This window comes from Buteo buteo, chromosome 8, assembly GCF_964188355.1.
Source record: "Buteo buteo chromosome 8, bButBut1.hap1.1, whole genome shotgun sequence".
Classification (NCBI taxonomy): Eukaryota; Metazoa; Chordata; class Aves; order Accipitriformes; family Accipitridae; genus Buteo; species Buteo buteo.
This window is the reverse complement of record NC_134178.1, coordinates 27319653-27343397: the sequence shown is the minus strand read 5'-3', so window position 1 is coordinate 27343397 and position 23745 is coordinate 27319653.

Below are 23745 nucleotides of genomic sequence, written 5' to 3'. Positions count from 1 at the left end.
ACAAGAAAAACTATCATTTTCATAGTGCCTTTCCTATGGAAAAAAATTAAAAAGCAAAAAAAAGCTGCCTCAAGCATTTCGGATCATCACATCATATAAATTAACATAGCTCTGTCACAGGTTAACACTGAATACCTGTCCCCCTGTGCTTACAAAAGACAAAGTTTCAAAATGCCAGTTATAAGCCATACAATTGAATAAGTAATTTCTACAACAAATTTCAAATGCTGTTGAAAGTGCACTGCTTCCTCTGCCATGATCTAGGCAAATGACCTAGTCCCACCATGAAGGACTTGAAAAAAAAAAAATGCTTTTGGAATGCAATATTTAAAGTTTACCACATATTTTACTACTGGAATAAGTCCACACCCAAATTTTACAACTTGAAAAGATAATTTTGAGTTCAGAGAGAGCAAATACAAATGAGTTTCAGAACATATTTTACAGAGGTCAGACTCTTTGTTCTGTAAATTTGGGAACAGGGGACACAGTAGGCATGAAATAATTTATAACAAAAAGAAACAGAAACAAAACTGGGTATTTCTTCAGCTGACACCCATTAGATTTATGTTTTGATTATTTTGATTTAAAAAACTGCTTTCATAGTTTGGAACAATATTCCTGAAGTTTGCTAAAGAATATTGCCTTTAATAAACTATACAGAAGTCACTCAGTGCATCGGTACATTCAACACACCTCAAGTAAATTAGTTTTCATGATTCAACAGCCCAGACAGACATGGATTGCCACATCACGGGCAGTGGAGCCAAAGTGACCAACTTAATACTGCTCTGTACTGGGTACATTTTCCACCATGTTGCTGGAAAGTGGCTGTGTGTTTGCACAGCCACCTCAGCACCCCAACAGTAACAAGCAGCCCTTCTGCACCATGATGGATGGTCATTGTTAAAAACAGGAAAGACTACAGGCTTCTTACTATATGTAGTTTTTCTAATAGCCTTTCTATTTCTTGAGTTATCACCACATGCACACATTCCATTTCATGTTTTTCCGTTATTACTATTAAACAGCAGAATTAGGGGAAAAGTTTGCTCATCAAGACAGGAAATAAAATACTTTAGGCTCTTGATGAAGACTCTAAAAGAGGTAAGACAAAATCATGTTTGTTAACCAAAACTGAGAACTTAACAGCTAGAAAATATACTCAAATTTGACAGAGTGAAAAACCAGGAATACATCTAAGTATAGTTAAAGTATTATAAAAACAGACCGTGAAAGGCATAAGCAAAAGAAGACGGTTGTGTAAGGTAACTCCAGTAGATAGGTTGGAAAAAATCAGTTTCATAGAGATGGGTGTAACTTAATTTGAGATGTGCCTGAGGCAACAACAAAAAAAGTTAAATTCCCTTTCTCAGTCAAATTTTATATTCTTGCAAGACGTTGATATTTCCTACTTTTGTATTATATTATCTAAACACAACAGAACTAAGAAACATCAACATGAGACACGGGCATAAGGTCACATCTCCATTTGCTATAGACAGAGCACAAAAAGCATAGCAAGACATATTCTTTCATTTAGAGCGTGCAAAACAGGATACTTTTTCTTACTTACCTAATGTAATTTCACACATACACCATACAGCTTGTGAGTGCTCTGACTGAGAATTAGATGAACTTTATTCATTAAACAGGTGTAGCTTTCCACTCACAAGGTCCTTAATGCACTCCACAAAGTTTCATGAAAATTTTAATTCCAAGGGAAGATATTTTTGTTCGCCATTTACCATAAATTACATGAATGGCATGTTCCTTTAATCTTTATCCTTCAAATAAATTAACGAGCAGCTTCAATTAATTAGTAAATACTAAGTGTCTGTTATTAATGATCATTCTCTTGTCATTGCCCTGGATTATATCAAGTGTTTATTATAGCAAAAAATAATGAAAGTCATGATTAATAGTTGTGTTTATTATGGTAAATTCTAATTAGTCTATAGATAGTGTGCTCCACTGTTGTAACTGCTTATATAAACACAGCGTAAGAGAAAGATGTATAATGTAAATAAACTGAAGCATGTAATTGCAGGAGCCATCATGGCTCCACAATATTTCAGGAATGCTCTGTTTAACAAGGATTACCCAGCTGGAAAAGCAACAAAAGAAGAAAGGTTGACTACCTCACAGGAAGAGAGAGGAGGGAGGAGAGCAAAATGTTTTAAAGTAGAGCTGAAAAACAAAGTCAGGTGAAAGACACGAAAGAGAAACAGTTGCAAGGAGCAGAGAAAAAAAAACAGAAGAAAGTACCCCAAACCTGTTGATTACTCAATCTTCTAGCTGACACCTACATCGCTATAGCTGATTAACTACGCTTCTGTCTGATGAATTCTGCTTGTTCCTATCCAAAATACCGTGGGGTGTGGGAGCTGGAAGTGAGTTTTCATAGCAAGTCCACATGAGATTTAAGCGTGCTGGAGGGAACATCTTACACGTGGCCCGTTTCATTAGCCGTTTCTGAGATAGGAAAAACACAGCTTTAGCTTGATTCCCCTCATCCACTTTGTTGTGGGGAAAAGCACATTCTAGTTTAGATTGACAACTGTCCTGCTAGAGTCCAAAGACAGTCTTCAGCTTAATCACAGGCACAGATAACATGGCTGGTCAGACAGCTGGCTGAACATTTTTTACTGAAAAATTAATTGTACAGAAAATGGCTTCTCCACCAATTTTTACAGTGAAAAAATTGCTTTCAACAAGCCTCCTAAAAGATAATAGTTTTATATCAGTGATAATCCATTGGAAAAAAGGCATTTTATCTATTTTCATATAAATCTTCATTTTTCAATATCACTGAAAAAGTGTAACTTCTGAGTAACATGAGTAAAGGCATGGAAGATGTGCTCTTGAGCAATGGTCCATTGAAAAATGAAAAAGTAGATGAGCTTACTACTCTGTTAAATAAGAAAGCACTCTCCCTCACTGCCTGAGAGAAACTGAACAGTCACAGTCATTTGTCAACTTTTAAAAAACAGTTCACTTCCGTTATTTGAAATTAGATTAAGCGTTTCTTTCCAGAACCATAACTTTCGGGACCAATCTCTATATACATCAGCTTTAAGACTTTGTGTAACAGCTACTTTTCCTTTAAAACAAGCAAACTAAAAATATTTATTTGGTCACATGTTTCTAGGACTGGAAACTTTACCTCAAAATCCTTGTATAAAATTTTTTATATACTTCTTTTTATACTCCAGCCATTATTTTTTTCACTGAAATGCATGGGGAATGTAGCACCCTGCCTGGTGTAGGCACTCAGGGATGGAATCTTGCTCTCTCAAGATTTTTGGGCCAGGTGTGCCTGTCTGCATGATGTTTGCCAAGCAAAACATCGAGTTTTATTTGAGCACAGTTTTTATTCTTATCCACAAGACACTTGCTCACATGCTTAACCTTAAACATTTCAGAGGAGCTGGGGAGGTTACTGGAAGTATATGCGTACCTACTAACTCATGACCAGCATAGGAGATGGTGTGGGAATGAGGCCACATATCAGACAACCAAACCCATTTCCTAAGAGTATACAGCATATGTTTTTCAGGTTCATTTCAGTAAGTAACATTTTCAGAAATACAGTCTGATTTTGCTCTTAAGTTAACATGTGGCAAAAAATACACCTTTACTTTCAGCTAAATAATATATAAGGAAAAATCACTCTAAGCTAAGCATCCTATTAAAGCTAAAAATCTTTAGTTGAGTCATTTATATGCAGTGCATGAGGTCAAACAATTTACTTTTTTTATGGTTAATTACAACTTTTGAAGGAAACTAAAAGGCCTTCATATTGTGTGTCTGCTAATAATTACCAGTAATGTGATTAAATTCATGTTTAATGCTTATCTAAATTAGCTCATTAGCTTGTATGGATGTTTGAAAACCTCCAAAGACTGAAAAATATTCAGCTTTCATTATAGTCCCGATACTGATCTCACAGACTGTGGCTATTATATTCATTACTCTCTGTATACATAGTACTGTATGGAATATCACTTGTTTCAAACCAATTATTATGCAAATCCCAAGATCTTCTTGCTTGCCACTCCCCAGTGACAATGAAATCTTGTTTGGCTTAAATAATCACTTGGGAGCCATTTACACTGTGAATGAATATTACAGATTTTGTATAGTAAGGAACTGTATTTTCTTTCATTACAGAGTAAAAGAAAATAGCAAACATCAATCAGAAGAATAATTTCCGTTTCCCTGCAACTAAATTTTGGTGCCTTGATACTTTTTTCTGGAGTATACGTTACTAGATGAAAATAACAGACTGGTCTAGCATAGTCTTGTTTATGCTGCCTATTTTTCTTATACTGAGAAGATTCTTATCATGGACTGATTTCAGTAACCTTAATCAGAGAGGTAAGTGCATCTGATAAGAACTACATAACCTTGCTGCTATTCCTTCCCCCTAAAGAGAGTGTAAGAAAACAGTGAAAGAGAAATATTTGCTGAATCAATAGGTATAAAAAAAGAATTGATAAAACAACTTATGTCTTATAAAACCATATCAGATGCATAATTACGTATCTATATAAACCCCTTTTTTAGAAAGATGTGCAGTTATATACCTATATGCCTTTAAAATTATTAGAGATATACAAAATGTATTGATTTTCTTTATTTCTTTTAATGCACTATTTATTTTAATGTAACAATTTTTTTTTAATTCTGCATGACTCTCTGAAGAAAATCTGAATTTTATTCTCAACTTTCATGGGACCAAAATTTAATCTGTATAGGAAATCCAATCTTTAGACCAAAAGCTCTTTAAAGTTTCTTAGAGCAGTTGTTTAAAGTATAGCTTTGTAATCCTACACCATTTGTCAATATAATAGTCTTTTTTTAAAAAATATAAATTTAATATCATGCATATTATTACTCCATTTCTTGGAATACTGAGTACTGTATTAAAAAAAAAAAAAGGCAACTTCATGGCATTCATTAAAACCACAAATTAAGATATAATTAAGTAGATTCCTGCTGGCAAAGCACTGTGACAAATTAATAGAGGAGAGCTTTTTGCTCTATACTTCTCCATAGTCAGGAGAACATTAACTGTATTAATAGAGCTACACTAAAATATCTAGCTGTAAAAAATTTTTCATCATTCAGAACTGCTGACACATGAGTTTGCTACTAGATAAGACTCTAAACTTTCAGATGCATGTTGTATTTGCTCATTCTCCTCTCTAGCTCTGTATTAAGAAATAATCATTTCATGAACAAATTTAGTAACCAGTTGTCAAATCCTTACCGAAGTAAAAAGAATAGCTAAATCTCTTTCTCTTTACTATCACTGGTTCTCACATTTCAATAATTTTTCTTCAGAATAGATGTTGCAGGTTGCATTTTATTTGATAGTCTGAATCATTTCAGAGCCAAAATACAAAACCAAAAAAAATCCTACAGTTAAGCAAAACAGATTCTGCTGCCTATTAACCATTATCCTTCCAGTCATTATAATTCAAACATGATGCATATAGCCATAAAAAAAAATAAAAAAAAAAATCAACCAATATTACTCCTGCATCTGATGGAGGCAATTTGTCTTCAATATCTGTAAATTTCACAAGGCAGGATCATTCCCCATCTACAATAAACCTCTTTCCCAAGTAGTCATCAAAACTAAGGCTTCCTATCCTTGCTGTGTAGGTCACTAGCACTTGAGGTAATTGAGAATGCTTCACCTCTGGCAATCAGGAGCAGTCTCTCATGCTTCTTTGAAACACTTCAATTTAGATGCAGTGGTTATTTCAAGAATTAGTGGAATTCACACCAACATCTTCTTGTTCCCCCCCTTCAATATAGAATTTTATAAAATGGAAAGAATGGAATCTTGTGGTCTTCCCTGGAAAGGATAATTTCTATTTTTCTCAGTAAAACATTCTCAAGCATTATAGTATTCATGGGACCCAAAGCTTTCCCTGAGGATAAAAGTCTATCTGTATTTTATTTCCAGGTTCAATTTTCATTGCAAGCAGCTAGGTTATGCCCTCTTTTTGCTATCTGTACAGTGTAATCATTTACAAATTAGAAATAGTGTATATATGTTTTCCTTCAAATAAATTATTCCAAGCCATTTTATTTGTATGGTTATGCAGCCAGGAAAATGCATAAATAGAAATAATGTATTCTGCACAGGATGTAAAGTATATTGCTCTGACTCAAGCTTGCATTTGTATTTGGATGGAATCATAGAATAGTTCGGGTTAGAAGGAACCTTTAAAGGTCATCTCATCCAACCCCCCCTGCAATGAGCAGGGACGCCTCCAACTATATCAGATTGCTCAGAGCCCCATCCAACCTGACCTTGAATGTTTCCAGGGATGGGGCCTCTATCACTTCTTGGGGCAATCTGTTCCAGTGTTTCACCATCCTCATCAAAACATTTCTTCCTTATATCTAGTCTAAATCTACCCTCTTTTAGTTTAAAACAATTACCCCTTGTCCTATTGCAACAGGCCCTGCTAAAAAGTTTGTCCTCTTCTTTCTTGTAAGTCCCTTTTAGTATTGAAAAGCCACAATAAGGTCTCCCTGGAGCCTTCTCTTCTCCAGGCTGAACAACCCCAAGTCTCTAAGCCCTTCTTCACAGGAGAGGTGCTCCATCCCTCTGATTATTTTAGTGGCCCTCCTCTGGACCCAGTCCAACAGGTCAATGTCTTTCCTGTGCTGAGGACTCCAGAGCTGGATGCAGTGCTCCAGGTGGGACCTTACCAGGGTAGAGGGGCAGAATCACCTCCTTCAAACTGCTGGCCACGCTTCTTTTGATGCAGCCCAGGATACAGTTGGAGACAGAGAGCTGTCTTTCACCCCTACATTAGTCAACTTGCATAATGGCAAACAAAAGCATTACAATCCCACAACCCCGTCTCCACCTGGGAGCTTCTCATTTGCCCTGGCCTCCTGCCATCAGGGATGCTTCCCCTAGAGAATCCTCACGCTGCAGGGATCCAACAGCTCCCCAGTGCTGTTACCTTCTCTGGCTCAGCAGGCAACAGACCGGAGGCTCCTGCTATCTCCCTCCTTCCACCCTGTCTTCGGGATAAGAAGCCCAGCTTGTGCCGCTGCTTGCCCAGGCCCTGCTTGTGCATGCACAGCTAAACACGCCACAAGAGTGAGGCTCTGCAGGGATCCAGATTATCAGTTTATCCATGCACCACAGTTGAGATCTCTGGAAACCAGGCACTCACCTCCCTCCTTGCCCTGCTTTCAATCCAGCCCCAAATCGCATTTGTCAGCCTGAGTCATCCCATCAGCTTTTGGGGCCAGGGAATTGGGTACCAAACTAAGCATGATCACACATGCAGCTTTTCTGTTAGAAAAGACTAACAAAATATTTTGTAGGTTGAAGAAAAATTTCAGCTACAGCCAGGTACCTAGTTTTTCATTAATCTACCATAGCACTTTTTAGAAAGTATTGTTTGGCTTCTCCTTGGCTGAAGTACATATATCATGGTGCCTGGGAGACTTTTCCTTGGTCTACATGAGGGGAGGAAGTTGGCCATCACATATATTGGGAAGTCTACTTGGATTGACCATGGCATACAGAGAGTGACATGTACAAGAGATGCTCAGCGTGTGTTGTGAAATACCAGGGAAGACACAGGTTAACATTATAATAGAGAAAACCAAAATCTTTCAATTCATTTTAGAAAGTTGACACAAAAAAAAAGGGTTTGTGTTTATTTGAATTTTTTTTCTTAAGAACTATATAAATAAAATATTATGAACGCTACTTTAATACAACTTTAGATTTTGTGAGAAATGTGAATCTTAATTTCTTGTCCCCTCTGAAAACAAAACACCTTTTGAAAAACTAGTTTCTAGATAGATTATAATTTTGCTATTCAAAAGCCTTAATGATTTTTACCGTTAAACATAAACACTTCTTCCAAAAAGATCTTAATAATATTTTCTGAAAAAGTATTCATTTTATGCACTAGTAATATAAAATTGGTTGGTTTGACTTATTTCCTTATTTATAAAATCCTATACTTCAGTTGCCAAAACAGAATTGTAAGGAGATATGTTTAGAGTCTGACTCCTCTAGTTAGTTTTCAATTCTATCAGCATTCATGTAAGAACCATTTGTACTGAACTGGCAAAGAACACATCAAAGAATGTTTCCTGCTGTTACCAGCAAGAATATCTATCTTACCACCGTACTGGAGCCTGGAGTTTACCTATTAAATGGAATATCTTGTTTCACATTTAAAGCTTAATCACCTACTATACACTTTCACTGCAAAATGAGACCTTAGGCTCATCTTTCACTAATGAATATGCAGTGCTTCATAGAAATTATTTTTTTTTCTAACCATGTGCAGTAAGTACTTACTTGTTAGTACCAGAGAAAGGTTTAAATTAGTTTAAAATATGACCAAAAGTAACATTTTCACCTAGAGGGCTTTTTTAAAAATCTGTCAGAACATCAATATGTTAAACATTAAGTAGCTACTTATTTTATCCCAGGAGATACAATATATATTCTATGCAAATAAGGGGGGGGGGGGGAGACACACACATGAATTTTTTAATCTAAATCTCAGGCAAGTAAATGCTAAGAAAAGGGTTGAATCATATATGAAAGAATATATAGAACACATAAACATATAAGAAAAACTTAATTTTGGATCATTAAACAGGTGTAATGTATACATTTTTCTAAACATCAGTTGAAAGTTAAGGAAAATATTTATGCCTTTATGTAAAAAGGGTTTCCGTACACCTGACAAAATCATTAAGAAAAATGTTTGCTGTTTTCACTCCTTCCACTTCTGCAAATATTATTCTAGAAGAAAACAAGAGAATTCAGAAATGTCACACTATATCTGTGTAGCTAGTGACTATTTGGCTCTGATCTGGCATGCGTTAACAGATCCGAAAGATGTGCAGCTATTCATTTGCAATTCAAATGTCTGCATAACAGTATCACTCTATAAGAAATACAATATATTACAATAAACTATCATTCAGTAATGACTTTGATAGTTTAGGAGTGTTGATTAATGAAGGCTTCAGTCTAAAAAAAAAAATAAATCAAAGTGTGATAATTAATCATTTATAGAAACTGGAAGAGAGACTCTGTGTGTGAGCACATCTTCTAGCACTTCTTTAGCAGTAACAGGAATCAATGTTTCCATTTACTTATCATCAGGGGTAGGACATGTACCAGCAATCCCGGTACCTTAGTACAATTCATTCATGTATCTATATGAATAACATCCTGCACAACAAGCATATCAATAATAGATATGCTAAACAAAAAAGAAGCCAGTCTGCTATAGTAACTTCAGGAGTAATCACTTAGTCTGCTTTGACTCTTAGGATCTCACTACTTTTCCAGCATGTGCACAGGTTTTCTTTCTGATTTTCAAAATAATGGGATCTTCAGTTAAGAAAGAGCACCTGCTTCACTGCACTGTACACTCCAGAATATTCAAAACACATGCATGTATAAAAGACTACAGGCAAGCTCTGTCTAGCTATGTATCTGAAATGCAGACACAAGTATTTTCTTCTACAGATGGAAAAGAAAAAGTGCCACAATCTTATGGTGCACTTTATATGTGATCCTGCCACAAAGAGACAACCTGCTGGGATTAATTGGAAATGCATAGGAAAGCTGCCTCGGCCTCCTAGCACTGCTGAGCCTGTCGTCCTAATGCCAGCAAATCTGGAGCTGCTACCATCAATCCTCCACACTTAGAAAGAGAAAAGATACACTTTGGGTGCTCACACACCACAATATGAAACAGAAATAGTAGAAACAAGCAATACACTTATACCCGTTGCTTCAAACTTGTGAAGTTGTTACTTTCTTCACATGTAATACCATTTTACGTAACTCAAACATGATAAATGGAATAAAAAGGAAACAACATGATATTCACTGGGGATTTTCTTAAGTTATCTGTATCTCCAAAGCATTTGAGAAATTAATATCCTAATGCAAGATAGACTAACACAGCCTCATTTGCAAAAGTTGCCTTTAGGTTAATTTTTAGCAAAATGCTCCACAGTCTTTTGGGTAAAAAGAGGGCAAAGTGGCTGTCCATAATTTAAAGTAAACAAACAACAACATGGGATTAGGAAAGGAACTATTAGAAAAAAATAGGATTAGTAGCTGGTGTGAAAAAATTGGAGCTAACTCAGAAAAGATCCATGGATCTCATAAATACAGAAAACGGGGCGGCGAGGGGGGGAGGTAGTAATTGAGAAAGCATAAAATTATGTTCATGCATGAAGGACATTCAAATACTTGAACAAGGACCTAGGCCAGGATAGAAGGGGGAAAAAAGTGGGTCTATCAAGACAAGACTAGGTGCAAAATTCTTGAATAAAGGACTGAGATAACCTTAGAAGGAAGAGTGCAAGCTGAAGAGCACAAAAAGGGGCCTTTTGAATTGCAGCTTGTGAACACTGGGCTGCAGAAGAATTTGTAGTGGAGGGGAGAGTTGGCTGTCCTGTGAAGCCAGCAGAAAAGTGGTGGAAACAGAAGGTGGCTGAAATAGGCAGAGACATAACAAGTCTCATTTAGCGAGGACAACAGAAACAGGTGATCACAACAGCATAGTCCATTCAAGTGCTTGGAATGAAATCCTGAACTTCCCACATACATCTAAAACTGCTGTACCCAGGACCTGTTTCTAGTTTCTAGGTTCATGTGTGTAATCCAGATGCATCCCATCCAGCCACTGGACAAAACTGGCATGCAGAAGAAAACTGGTGTGTATGGATATGGCAGAAGCCCTAGCAAGCACAACACAGTCAGTATCAGGCAGCACAGGGACCACTACCGTGGGGTGCAGCAAGGAAAGCAGCACTCCTACCTCAGCTCCTTGGCATGGAGAGCCTAAGTGAATACAGGATCCTGTGCAAAAATCAGTGTAGAGCATTCATGAAAGAAGAGTTACATAAAAGGAAAGAGGAGTGTAAAAATTATGACTACACTTAACCATGCAATTACCTATGCAATACATTTTAGCTTTATTACAAGATTTGAAATGTGCTACCACCAGAACATCTGCTTAAAGTGCTTCAGTGATGCTTACTGTAGCATTTGCCTAAAGCTATCAGCAAATATTTATGAAATGCACCAGCTGAGTATGTCCAAGTGTACCAGTAACAGTTTATACACAAAATGGTGAACTGCTACTGTTATTAGTTACTCTGTTAGGTCCGGTAGCAAACATCCGTATAATGGCTTTAATATGTTCCAGCCATGCAGGTAACCTATGAGATGTCATTTCTTGTTTTTCATTTGCTTTTTGAATAGACCCATGAAATTGAAACCTCTCCATAAAGTTTAGTTATATATATATAAAAAAAGAAAGAAAGTAGGAAATCCTACATCCACAGCTAACCACATGCCTAATAAAAACACTACATCTCTAAGTGATATAAAGTCAATATAAAAATTTTTTCAAGTACCAGAGAAATCTGCGTGAAGTTCTCCATTATTCTGCATTTAAAGGACTGAATGGTGTACACTAAATGCTAAATGTACTTAATGGTTAATATATTAAGTGGCCACTCAACATCATGATCCACCAATTAGGAACTGACAATGAATGAAAACAGACAGGATTTAAAGGGAGAGGAAAGTCATAACAAACTAAAGAAAAAAAAAATTACAAAACATAGGGTGCTTAATCACGAAAGTGCTTAACTAATCAGAGCATGTTTTTACAAATACATTTAATGCAAATGCTATATATAGTTTAGATACCTTTTTTTTTTGGTAGTCTGTCATTATCTTCCTGTCTTGCTATCAAAAATGGGAATATTTGAACCAAGAGGTCTAGAGAAGCAGCAGCAAAAATAGAAGACTTCGCAACTTTCTTAGGATTGGAACGCTTATGGTTGGAGGGTGTATCTACATATGCACCCAAAGGGAAATGGAAGGATTTTTACCTCATCCAGATTGATGGGCTTTCATCTTAGAATTACAGGAAAATAATACCTCCTTTCTACTCATAAATTCTTGTTCACAAGAACAATTCTAGGCATGTAATTAATTTCAAGCATACTACTCCAGTGGGATAGGTCTCATGCAGAAAGTTACTCTTGTGTTCATATTTTCAGGATCAGACACTGAAAAAGCCGGTGATTCTGACTAAATTCTCACTCTAATAACAGAAGAGTTAAAGCTAGCAAACAGACCTGTTGCATGAGAAGTCTAACAAAGTCTCCCTGCAGCTTGGAGAGGACAACAGCTTAGGTGAGAACAGTACCATCCCTGTCAGCCACTCACTCCCAATCTGCTTTCATACATGTAACTGGTCAGAGACCAGATACCTCAGTTTCTGTACATGAAAAGTCCAGAAACCAGAATCTCTGACTTTTATGGTAAGTTTCTTTCACCATTACTTGTTCTTCAGGTCAAGACCATGTGTCTTTATCAAGGGATAAAGACTTGCCCCCTTGTTCTTTCTCTCATCAGCTTGTTTTATTTTGTTCTTCAGCTGAGAAACTTCTACTTGAACGAACTTCCCTCCTCTTTCCTCACTATTTGTGATAACTGAACTGTTCCAGCCCTGATAATTTCCCCAGTGCACTTTCCTTCTTCTGCAATTATTTATAATATCAATTGACTCTTTTTTTTTATCGTTGTCCGGTTTGGGTTTTTTGCTCAGTAGGTTATTCTGACTAGTTATGTTGTGTGATAGGCAGAGCACTTGCTATCATGTACAACTCGTTAAGAAACACACGTGAACCCCACAGACTCTATCAGAATTATTCAGTTGTGGAGACCTATAGTCTGAATTATCACAAAGTCTAATTTAAGCACAGCAAAACCCCACAGTATAAAGAAGCAATAACTATAATAACATAATACCAGAAAGGGTGATCTTCCGTACTGCTACCAGTAGTTACAGTCAGATATAAAAAATACCAAAATTAACATGGAATGAAAGACAGCTGCTTTTTTTTTCCTTTTTGATAATGCTGAAAGTATTACATTTTGATTGTTGGTTCATTTTGTTTAATTTTAAAACCAGGATTTAGATGCGATTTACATTAGATTTACCATAAAATTATTGTAGCATTAGTAATCCAAACAAACATTTTGTTTCTCATAATGATGTAGTATCAAACATTTTGACATTATTGACACATGGTATCTTAAAAAAAATAAATATTTTTTTTCCACTTCTACCAACTTCCTAATTTTTCCATCGCATTTTATCTGCTTCTAATCAGAATTTCAACAAATTCCCTTTCCTTCTTATTGCAAGTCAGGGACCTCCCAGGCGTAGAAACAAGTGCCCACCTTCTCTCTGATTTCACTTATTATAAAAAATAGGATTTCACAGGGAAAAACTCAATTAGCTATTTTTGGTCAATTAAAATCTCCTTTCGGCCTTCTAGCCACTGCAAATGGCATGCATCAAACCAAAGATTGTATTTAATGTAAGAATGGTGACAGTCATTACCCATGACATTAAAAGATGTGCATAATTAAAGAGCCACTGCCTAAAAATTACTTTTATTTCAGTTTTATGGTTGAAAAAAAGAGTTAAAAGTTAAAGGTATTTACAGAGCAAATGCATATAACATGTACTGCCCACTCTGAGTGAGACCAAGTGCAGTCACGAAGCCAGGTTCCCCAATGCAAGACTATGGTCAAAGTCAGCTCAGTAAGTGAGGTCAGATTTTTATACTCTTGTCCTGGTTTCAGCTGGGATAGAGTTAATTGTCCTCCTAGTAGCTGGTACAGTGCTATGTTTTGAGTTCAGTATGCAAAGAATGTTGATAACACACTGATGTTTTCAGTTGTTGCTAAGTAGTGTTTAGTCTAAAGTCAAGGATTTTTCAGCTTCTCATGCCCAGCCAGCGAGAAAGCTGGAGGGGCACAAGAAGTTGGCACAGGACACAGCCAGGGCAGCTGATCCAAACTGACCAACAGGGTATTCCATACCATGGGACGTCACATCTAGTATAGGAACTGGGAGGAGTGGGGGCGGGGGATCGCCGCTCAGGGACTGTAGGTTGGCGGGGGGTGAGCAATTACATTGTGCATCACTTGTATATTCTAATCCTTTTATTATTACTATTGTCATTTTATTAGTGTTATCATTATTAGTTTCCTCTTTTCTGTTCTGTTAAATCCTTCTTATCTCAACCCACGAGTTTTACTTCTTTTCCCGATTTTCTCCCCCATCCCACTGGGTGGGGGGTGGGGAGCAAGTGAGCGGCTGCGTGGCGCTTAGTTGCTGACTGGGGTTAAACCACGAGAATTCTCCAGCCTTTACAAGCCACAGGAAACTTGGGCCTTCCACTTATATGACATAACTGGGCTGGATACACCTATGCTTCAGAGCACTTGGACACAAGTCTATTATTATGCTTTTCTGCCTAACTCTGAATACAATGCTGTACCAATCATGTCAAAATACTCCTTTAGAGCTATAAACTTTTAAAGTATTTTCCCTAGGTTTCTATCCAAGCAGCTTCATGCAAAATGGTTTTGAAATTTTCAACCTCATCTTTTGATTTTCATGTGCTTAGTATTAATGTTTTTCAGAGTATAGGTTTCAGGGAACTGAGATTCAAGAAAATGGTAGGTGAATTAATTTCTGTCCTAGGGTGTAGAAGTAAAAAACAAACTGTTTTCCTATACTAATCAATCCTCCTGCAAGTGAGAAAGTTTTGGAGGAGGAAAACCGAAACATTACCTATGTAATGAAACCGTTTTCCACAGAGGAGCATTCCAATTCCTTTACCTCCTATACGATACTTTTTAAATCCTTAGTAGTACAGTCATTTAGATCAGCAACAATTGTTTGTGTACACAGAAACTTTCATGACATAAAGGGAACTAAGTTGTATAATATAATACTATTACAAGAAATAGGAAATATTTCACCATAATTATAATCAATAAGATTAACTATATTAGCCTACTATGTACACTTGTGATTGAAAGTATTCAAAACTGTTCATCTGAAAAAGAAAGCTTAATACATTTGAGGCGGAAATTGCCTAATACAAGACAGTATCACAAGTCTATAGAAATATCTCTGTCCCTGAAAATACAAGATTTAAAAAAAACCCAAAACAGTCTCTCTCAATAATGTGGTTTAATGATTCAGGTTATCTACCACACTTTTCTCTGGGTATTCACTATTTCAAAACAGTTGTTCTTCTATTCAGTAAGTGTTGAAGCATGACATAACTTCTTGCCTTTCCCTATCATTTCATTTTGTTATAAGAAGTCAGAGTGGATACTTATTAAAGATTCTCATCATCATTCTATTCTCAAAGATACTGACTTCATCAAGTTGTTAATGAAGAAAAGAATGATCAATAAGATCTTAGATTTTGCTGATCACTGAATTTTGTTTTTACTTTACATTTTCTCCATCTATGTTTATGAAATGCATTTTAAAATATATTTTTCATTAAAAACTTCTAATTAGTTAATTTGTTATTATTATGTTCATTTCTTTACAATTATTAATAAGATTTCCAAATTTACTTTGCTCAAGACACCATAAATATATATTAACTATTTTCAGGAGAATATAAAACATTTCATCAAGTGTCATCTTCAAGAAAGTTACTTGACCAGAATGAAAAAAAAAAACCAACCTAGTTCTGAAAGAATTTTTTTTAATACTACATTTGAAAAAAAATGCAATCAAAACCAACCTTATTTTTTACCAGTGACTGACTTTGTTGCTGAATAGGCATCTGAATTCATTGCATCATTAAAGCACAATATTCACTGGTGTAGAGAGCATTTGTTTCTGTGAATAATCTTGTTTAATTCCTTACACAGGTTCTATCTTGTATGTTAACAACAAGGTAAATTTTAGTTCATGATGTTCATAGGTATCCAAATTAATGAATCAAAGACTTGACTTTATCATTGATCTGGAAAGAAGAAAGTCAATGCAGGTATAGGATTTGCACACAAAAAAAAGAAAATAAATGATATGTTGGTGGTGATCACAGCTGGTAGAGAGCACTGTATTGGAAAGAAAATAGACATTTGAAAATTTCAAAAATTATGAGCACAAATTTCAGAGAGATGCAGAAATATTATCAGAATACATTATTGATCAAGGAGAGAATATGGCAGATTCTGTTTTTTATTATACATAAGCTTTTTAAAAAAATCATTTTAATAACAGCTGCAGGTACATTGGAAGGCAACTGCTTTCTTACAAAGATGTTCTGTAATAGTCATACTCATTGTACTGGTCATAAAGGTTGGTCAGTGTACTTATAAACAGGAAACCCTATCAGTAGCCCAAGACATTTGCTTCCCATGTGTTTACAACAATATCTTCGCTCTACTGTGAGCAAAATGTGCATGCATAAAGATTGAGATACCCAGCATAACAAGAAAGTACAACTCAGAAAATGACACACCACCAATCATTATTGCATTATGGCCTAAATACATTATCTTTAAAACAATATCCTTATGAACATGAGTAGAGTAATTTAAAAGCAGTTAGACAAACATTTCATTTTCAAAATGCCTCTCAACAGCAAAGGTTTCATTCTCTGACTATTATAATTCTCAGTCTGCTTTATTATCCCAAGACAGAGAGACCATATAATTAAATTAACTGTGATTTTGCAACTTATTTTGAGATTTTAAAAAACCATATGGTACCTTTCATGGGACATTTAATCCGTTCATTTATTAAAAACTTTGACCTTACAAGTATTTTCCCCAGTTCAATTAAAAATCTATTATAATATTAGTCCATGCATCAGTGTCATGTAATCATCACTACTCAACACAAGCCAAACATAATGGATGAAAGCTGAGTAAACCTTAGCTTTAATGTTAATAACACAGTATGAAGTCTTTGTAGTGAACACACTTTCCTCTTTCTTTCATGTTTTTCAAGCAGATTTCAAATGTTTATCATTATTTTCATCTTTCTGAGCACATACCTGTTCCATACCCTCATTGGTGAGCACCGAAGCTTCACAAGCCTGTAACAAAAACCAGGTTAAATGTTTGGAGCTAGACATTATGTTGGACTGCAGAGGGAATGTGGGTGAATGCTCCCATATGTGTTTATATCACCAATTTGATTTGGTCCCTGTTTTGCTCTAACCCGCCACTTTCAAACTGTCCAGAGGCTGACTATATCAAGTTTGATACTCTCTCTCTGTGCCTATCTTGCATGTCATGGCTCCATGCTACCGGACAAGAACACTACATATTCAGTATCATGTTATAAGGAAGTAACTGTGGGTTTGTGAAGCAGCCCTCTCCTTATTCAAGGTATATGGCAGTATCAACAACAAAACTACTGAAAAACGCTGTCCTGGGCAACTAAGACATCTCCATGAAGTCAGCCACAGCTCAAAGAATTTGTCTTGGATCAAGTTTTCAAATACTGTGGTAGCATGATACTGCATAGCCATTTCATTTTGAAAAGATTAAATCATCCTGTTCAGAGACCAGGGATGTCAGGCCAACAAATGGTGTAATTTTTGCCAGTTAGGTGCATATTATGCCTCACAGTGCCAGACCTCTGCAAATGTGGGGCAAAGAAGGATGTGTACATGAAGAGAGGACAGAAAGGAGCTCCAGCTGAAGCCTCCAGACCAGGTCAAATGCATAGCTCTGATAAAGGCTGCACTTCCCAATGTACTCGAAGAGGAGAGAAAAGAAGCCAAGGCTTATGGGACATGCACTGTGGGAGGGTAGGAAGCCTTGAACATCCCTGGCTCAGTTGCCAGACAATGCAGCGAGTGCTGAGCTTGTGGTGCATGTTCATGGGTCACAGTTACAGAGGTCTTCATCTGAGTGAGCACAGACAAAGGTCAAGCTGGTCAACTTAGCAAGAATTTCTCATACTTGTTTCTTAAGAGGTTTAATGGCAAATCACATTGATCAGAGCTCAGTGTTGGCAGTCCAAGAGCACTGCAAACATATTCCTGGGCAAAAGGTGTCAGATGTTTAAAGACAGGTAAAATTAATTCTGTGCAAAATATGGAAATACCCACATTATTTGTCCAAATTCTCACTTGTAGCTTGGGTTGGGTTAGGTTTCCATTAATGAAGAAGTTGTCCCAGCCTTTTCTTTCTTTCCTCCTTCACCATCATACTTGGAATTGTTTTCTCTCTATTGTTGTTGCATGTCATTATCAATCTTCACTGCTCATTTATGATTAGCATTGTAATAACCCTTCTTCCTCCTCACTTGTCATTACTGCTTTTTTATACCTCTTTATTCATGCAGAAAGCAAATTTGTAAGATCATTACCACCCTGCTTCGCTTCAAAAGAAATTCCATTGCCCTGCTGCACACAAGTTTCAGATTCAATATTCCTTTTTTTGCCTCTATTTTATTTTCACTTCAGGGGTCAAAAAAGGGCTAACAGCCTTGTAGCTTCTCTGTATGTGCAACATCTCAAAATTCATCCAGAGAACCATGGATAAGTTTTTGTACGTATTATGACAGGCTCTAAAACTTGCAGCTTTAATGTCTCAGACTTAATCCCATGCAAGCAAAAAAACCTTTTAAATTTCTATTTTTATTGCAAAACTACTATGCAGATTTATATTTAGACAGTGAATGTTACTCAAGGTAAGCCACACCATGCCTGATATCTTTAATAATAATCTAGATAACATTTGATGTGTGTAAAGGATTAGAGCACATGGAAAGGGATTTGAATGCTCTGTGCACTCAGGACAAAACCCTGTTTAAAATGTTTAAAAAATAATGAACAGTGATCAGCTATGGCAATTTCCTGACCTACTACTGCATTGATTTTATGATTATTTCTAAGGAATAAATATGTAACTGAAAACATTTTTTAGACTACAGTTTCCCTTCTGCTACTTTCCATAAGACAGTTCTTTACTGGCATTTTCTGTTTGGTTTTCTGCAACAAATTTCAGTAGATTAATCTGAAATAAGATGTTTCTACTGATTTGAAAAGTAACAAGAAACATGATTCAAAGACAAGGTTTGGCACACTGCAGTATTTGCTAGTTCTTCATAATAACTATAGAGAGTTGCCATTTTTAAAAGCACTATAATGCAAGAAAGCAGAGCAGGGAAAGGGCAGGTTCTAGATTCATTAATTTTATTTTTAAGAACTCCATGAAGGACAGTAGAAATATAACTATTTCAAAATTGAATTGAATGTTAACAGAAAACCAATCAGAAATAACTCCTGACAATTTAATATCAGGTGTACTGTAGAGTGGGTACTTTCCTTGTGCTGCCCATGATGCAGTGCAGCTGCACCATTTTGTAGCCATGGGAAAAGGCACTATAGAAAATACAGTGAGATTTTTAATAAAAGCAGTTTTCTAATTTTCTGTTATTTTCAACCAAATACATTTGAGAGTGCATAGGAAAGGTAAAGTCTAGCCAAGAAAAAAACCAAAACAAGCAGGTACAAGGAGTACCTGTTAGAATCCAGAACTTTATATAAAGAAAATAGATGATAACCATTTTTTAGAGATGCTCTTCATAAGGTTTTTTTGTTTCCTACTGTATATAAACATTTACAAGTGACTGTTATGATAATTGGGCATCGGACTGAAAAGACAAATTTTAATAAATTAATAAAATTGTTATCAAGTGAAATAATATCTAACATATGGAAAAATTTCGCTCAAATTTTCTTCAGTTAGCACACTGCAAAAACAAAAGCTGTAATTTACCTAAATAATTTGCATAACACATAATTAAAAAAATATATATGTATGAAGTACAACTGCAACTTTTTGCATTACATGGAATTTATATTTAGTACAGCAGTGATATTTAATGTTTTTACATTAAAATAGCCAGGAAAAAACCCCCAACACTTACAGTTATTCCAATGTCGGCATACATTCACTCTTACTTCCCTACAAAAGCTGTAAAATTGTAGTTTCTATCAGCAGCCAGACTCTTGGGTTTTTTTAATGGGGGGGGGGGGGATGACAATCTGGTTTTAATTGTCTACTAAACTCTTTCATGTTTCTTGCTCTAACTAATGCTAATGGCAATGTCCAGCATCCTGAAAGATGCCACAATTTCTGTAAGTTATATACATATTATGCCCCAAAGCATTGGTAGTAGATAAATAATATATTCTAAACAATATTATTGAAATAAATAGGATAATATTTAGGGAAATAGTTGATTAACATTTCAATAGAAGCTTCTTCATGAAGTGTGCCTGAATTGAATATACAGAAAGTGCAACATGAAGCATCAAATTTTGATTTTGTGTGTTCCAATCTAGCTGAAGAATACTTGTTTGGCCCCAATAATACGTCTTAAAGGAAAGAGTGGGGTGACCTTACAGCTGCCTTACAAATGGTCACTCAATGAAGACATCATGTCTTTGAAAGGGTAAATCAAATGCAGATGCAGAAGAAATTCTCTAGTATGAAAATTCTTATCATCGGTCACTGGTAAATATTGAAAAGAAAAAAAAGCCAATGGAAAATAATTTGAGGCCACAAGGTAGATGATTCTGAAATATTAGAAAAAAAGAAAATATTAAAATAGATAGAGCAAAACTGGAAGGTAGGGAGAACAAAACTACATTTAGTTCTAGCAAGTATCTGCAGTCAGCGAGGAGACATTGCCAGCTGGCTATCAGCTGTAGATGGGAATATGTTCTACAACAGTTTTGGGTGGTTTCATAGTGAAACAGTTTCTTCTCTCTTCTGAAACGTGCCTATCTTAGGAAGAACCATATCTACACACCCATAAAAATCTATCCATTTTAGGGAAACTTACATTTTAGGAAAACTTACATTTTAGGAAGACTGCATAAAATGGAAAAAGCATCATGAATTCAGGAAATTTCAGGCAGCCAGTGAAAACTATGTCATTTTGGGGTTGTGTGGCATGGGTTTTGGTAGCAGGGGAGGGGCCACAGGACTGGCTCCTGTGAGAAGCTGCCAGAAGCTTCCCGGGCTCCAAGCCGGACCCACCTCTGGCCCAGGCCAAGCCCGTCAGTGATGGCGGTCGCACCTCTGGGAGAACAGATTTCAGAAGGGAACCGGTAGCGAGTGGGGGATTGGAATGTGAGAGGAACCCCTCTGCAGACACCGAGGTCAGTGAGGAAGGAGGGGAGGAGGTGCGCCGGAGGAGGGGATGCCCCTGCAGCCCGTGGTGGGACAGGACGGCAGGCTGTCCCCCCCAGCCCATGGAGGGGAGCGGAGGCCCCCCAAGATGGCCGCAGCTCCATGGGAAAGCCCATGCTGGAGCAGTGCGTGACTGAAGATCGGGCTGCGGAAAGGACCCGCGCCAGGGAAGTTCGGGAAGAGCTGAAGCCCACGGAAAGGACCCGTACCAGGGAAGTTTGTGAGGAACTGCTGCCCGCAGAAAGGACTCACGCTGGAGAAGTTGGTGAAGGACTGTCTCCTGTGGGAGGCACCCCACGCTGGGGCAGGGGAGGGGTGAGGAGTCCTCCTCCCCCAAGGAGGAAGGAGCGGCAGAGACAAGGTGTGGGGAGCTGACCCCAACCCCCATTCCCCGTCCCCCTGTGCCTCTGGTGGGGAGGAGGCAGAGAGAGCCGGGAGTGGGCTTGAGGCGGGAAGGAGGGAGGGCTGGGGGGAAGGTGTTCTCAGGGCTGGGTTCACTTCCTGATAGCCTTGTTTTGATTTGATGGGCAGTAACTTAAATTGATTTAGTTTCTTCCCCAAGTCGAGCCTGCCTTTTGCCCATGACCATAAGTGGTGAGCGATCCCTCCCTGTCCTTGTCTCAACCCATGAAAGTTTCTTTACATTTTCTCCTCCTCATCCTACCGGGGCCAGGGAGGAGTGAGCGAGCAGTCTGGGCTTAAACCATGACATATGTTCTTGTAGCAAAATTACCAGCTCTCACTTAGAGGGTTTCTGGGGACTTTCCAAAGTTTCCCACAGAATTTTACTGGAATAATATTCAACATGACAAGCCAATTTTTAAAGCTAAGCAAAGAGGAATGATTCCACATACGATATGAACAAGGACAACTATACTGTGTTTAATGTGGTTTCCAGCTAGGATTGTATTCAAGAAAACAGAAGATTATGTACCATTTTCAAATATGGTACATTCCTGGAAAAACATGGGAATAAAAGTTTGTAACTACTGCAGAGTACTCAATAAAAAGAAAGATATACAGCAATAATTATTTGATTATTTATAATTCTGTACCTAGATAACACTCAAGAATTGTTCATGGACTTTACATTAAAATTGCATGTGGTACACTGCATATAATTTATTTCTTTAGGTGTTTTATAAATCACTAAACAGTGGTATTCAGGAACAGATTTTCAAAAGCATAGAAATACCTATAAACATCCCATTTTCTGGAGTCCATTGGAAATGTGTTATTTAAATCCTTTAGTGATTTTGAATATTTGTCCTTCACTGCAGAATTCAAATATCAAAAAGTGTCTGACTCATTGATAAAGCATCTTTCAACAATCATTATTTGATGTTACTCATGAGTGTGTATTCATTTTTAGAACTAATAGACTGCTAAAAATATATAATAACCCAAACTGAAGATTTTCAAAGCAATAATATAATTATTCCCACTTCTCAAATACTGTCAGATCTATTCATGAGCAAACAAAGGACTTAAATACCTTCCCATGTAGACCTAAGATTTCCAGCAACCTCCCTACTACTGTTCTCTATTTTCTTCAAGACATGTTGGAAGTCACCAGGCTGAAGACCACCAAGCTCCACTTGTTTGTAGGATTTGAAGCCATTGTGCTGCTAGTGCATATAACCTAAAATTGTCTTTACTTTTTGAAAGCATCTGGGCTTGACTTTCAAGACAGCTCAGCTATTTTGGCTTCAGGAAAAGCAGCTACTTGTAAACAGACTTGGCACATTGAATGCTGAGCACTTATGAAATTCTGGCCAATTTGCAAACATTGAACACTTGCAAACCTGCATGTGCAGATTTAAAAGAAAATCTGATTTTCTGGTATAGATGAAAAAGTCCACAGCTCAAGTTAAGGAAACCAGTTCTTGTGTGACCATGAACTGATAACATTTTCCCTGGGTCACCACTCTCCAACTGTAGCCTCTGAAGAAGTTCTATTTCTGTCTCTCCCTCAAATCTCCCTTCTTGTCACGTAGTTTCAGAAGCACCTTTGATATAAGCCACAGGACAATCTTAAGCAATTGTTGTTTCTCTTCCATAGCACCTGCTCAAGGCTGCCCCTGCTTACTAAATTGAAAGGGGAAAGCATAAAAAAGGGAGAATATTGCCTGCTTCCTTGTCCAGTTATGGGATTCCCAGAAGAGCAGAGTAAAGGTTCAGTGAAATCTCCCTCTGCATACAGAAGTGCGTACTGCCCTCCATAAAAAATGAGATTCTTCAACCAAAGAAAGGAAGGGGAAAAAAAAAGAAAAAAAAAAAAAAGAGTTGCAAATGAATGACCCACTTACAACTTTCTGATCATTTGCCCCAGCTCTTGATTACTCAAAGGGCTGGAGTAATGTGTTTTACTTTGCAACCATCCCTGGAAAGCACAAAGGGGAAAAAAATGCTATGTTGTATTTTTCTTCCATTTTTCAACATCAGCCTTTTCCAGAAGTTACACAAAATGGAGGTATAAAGTCTTGGGTTTAACAGCTGACCAGTGTCATTGCAAAAAGCTGCAAATGTTCTTTGTTCACTTTGTAACACCCAGCTTTCAGAAAAGGTGGGGAGCAGAATGTGATGAAGATAGATAGTAAAGTTTGATCTACTGTGAAACAATATAAAAGGCTTTTGATATT